This window comes from Ornithorhynchus anatinus, chromosome 2 (genome assembly GCF_004115215.2).
Source record: "Ornithorhynchus anatinus isolate Pmale09 chromosome 2, mOrnAna1.pri.v4, whole genome shotgun sequence".
NCBI lineage: Eukaryota > Metazoa > Chordata > Mammalia > Monotremata > Ornithorhynchidae > Ornithorhynchus > Ornithorhynchus anatinus.
The window spans coordinates 155,317,245-155,319,730 of NC_041729.1; the positions used below are offsets into that span (position 1 = coordinate 155,317,245).

At 43.3% G+C, this 2,486-nt stretch overlaps 1 non-coding gene across 1 annotated transcript; it reads left to right on the plus strand.

The window, feature by feature from the left end:
• Window positions 1-704: 704 nt before the first annotated feature.
• LOC114809810 lies at window positions 705-842 on the plus strand. The gene has a single exon (XR_003757586.1). It is a non-coding gene; the product is annotated as a small nucleolar RNA SNORA7 (small nucleolar RNA).
• The last annotated feature ends 1,644 nt before the right edge of the window (window positions 843-2,486 follow it).

Below are 2,486 nucleotides of genomic sequence, written 5' to 3' on the forward strand. Positions count from 1 at the left end.
CGTCATCCCCATTTTACAGATGAGAGAACTGAGGCACAGAGAAGCAAAGTGATTTGCCCACAGTCACACACCTGGCAAGGGGTAGATCGGGATTCGAACACATGACACCTGACTCCCAAGCCCGGGCTCTTTCCACTGAGCCACGCTGCTTCTGTTAAGTGCTTACTATGTCGTAGGCACTGTACTGAGGACTGGGGTGGATACGGGAAAATTGGGTTGGACACGGTTCCTGTCCCACATGGGGCTCACAGTCTTAATCCCCATTTTTACAGATGAGGTAACTTCTCTTTCCATCTCTCTTGCTCATAATCCCCCTTTCTTGCATCATCTGTCTCTTCCTCTTTTTCTTTCTCCGGCCTAGGCCTTTGACCTGCCCTTAGCAACAGCTTTGCCGTGAGTCCCTCTTTGGACTCCCCCAGATATTGCCCACCTCCAACCTAATCCCCCACCATTCCTGTTTGTTGGAAACTTCCTTGAAACTTTCATGTGGAGAAGCACAGAGACAGACTTGGGAGGGATCCTGATGACAGGTGGATCCCAAACTGAACAAAGCTTTTCTCCCCAGTTTGCCTAGGGATTGCTGTAGGCAGTTTACCATTTTAGTGTTTGTCTAGGGCCTGGACTTCTCTTATGCAGGCAGAACAAAAATAGAATTGCCTCCTTATATCTTACCCTAGAAAATATCCTAGGCAACCATCATCTTTCCCCTTCCAGGGTCGCACCTGGAGAGTTTCCAGTACTCTACCAGTCTCAACTACGGGAGGGAGAGTCAAACAGGGGCCTACCCATTCCATTCCTAGCTTGAGCTGTGGCTAGTGAGCGGAAGGCCATCTGCTACAAGTCAAAACTCACCTGTGCTGGGCAGCAGCAGCATGGGAGACAGTCGAGGGTGGAGACTCAGGTTTAGTGAGCAGAAGGAGACGATGGTAAACCACTTTCATATTTTAACCAAGAAAACCCTACGGGTACGCAAGCAGAACGATTGCAGATAATAATGTTGGTATTTGTTAAACGCTTACTCCGTGCAGAGCACTGTTCTAAGTGCTGGGGTAGATACAGGGTAATCAGGTTGTCCCACATGAGGCTCACAGATAATCTCCATTTTACAGATGAGGTAACTTAGGCACAGAGAAGTTAAGTGACTTGCCCACAGTCACACAGCTGACAAGTGGCAGAGCCGGGAGTCGAACTCATGACCTTTGACTCCGAAGCCCAGGCTCTTTCCACTGAGTCACGCTGCTTCCCTAATGTTGGTATTTGTTAAGCACTTACTATGTGCAGAGCACTGTTATAAGAGCTGGGGGTAGATACAGGGTAATCAGGTTGTCCCCCGTGGGGCTCACAGTTAATCCCCATTTTACAGATGGGGTAACTGAGGCCCAGAGAAGTGAAGTGACTTGCCCACAGTCACACAGCTGACAAGTGGCAGAGCCGGGATTCGAACCCATGACCTCTGACTCCCAAGCCCGGGCTCTTTCCACTGAGCCATGCTGGAGGTGGGCCTTTTTGGGAAAGATCACTATGGGTCGGAGACGACTCGACGGCAAGATAAGGCAAACATCATCTTTGAGTAAGCATTCTGAAACATTGATTTCATCAGTAAAAAAGATGAACACAGCAGCAACAAAAAATTCACTGAATAACTAGGTCACTTTAGAACAATCGTGGATTTTTCCAGACGGTATTGAATTCATGTAAGTGGTGAACTTATCAAACTCTCTCCTCCAAATCTAATCATCTTTTTCCCTTTAGGACAGCTGGAATTTTTGCCAGAGAAAATCAGACTCTATCCCATTTGGTCTCTAAATGTTTTATTTTGTCTTGTGATGTAAGAGGAAATTCTGTTTTTAACATAAATATTCTAAATTTGGGAAACAAAGGTGTACTGTGGCAAAAGTACTCATTATATTTACAATGCTAAAAAATAAGACATACAGAATATTTTTAGGACAAAAGAATAAGCACAGCATTTTGAAAAGGAAATTCTTTTTAGCTGAAATTAATGCTAGCTTTTAATTATCATTTTGATTCTTAGTCATTTATTAAGCAGTATTTACAACTACTCATAAAAAAACCTTTCTGAAATCAGAAAATAAGTTATAAAAGTTTTATTTGAAAAAAGAAAGTGACAAATATGCCAAGATGTTTTTATTTGAAATAATATTCCAGATGAATTCCTTAAAGCATTCTGCCTTGTCAAACACCAAATTTCTGAGATAAGAAGAAACCATCTAAAGACTGGAAATTTCTTGAGCCACATATTCATCTCCTACTGGGGAAGAAGTTTGGTGACTTATTATTTAAATTTTTTCGAAGACAAATAGAAGCAGCATGGCCTAGTGGATAGAGCATGAGCCTGGGAGTCAGAAGGACCAGGGTTCTAATCTCAGTCCCTCCACTTGTCTGCTGTGTTATATTGGACAAGTCACTTAAACTCCTGGGCCTCGGTAACCTCATCTATAAAATGGGGATTAATAATAATAATA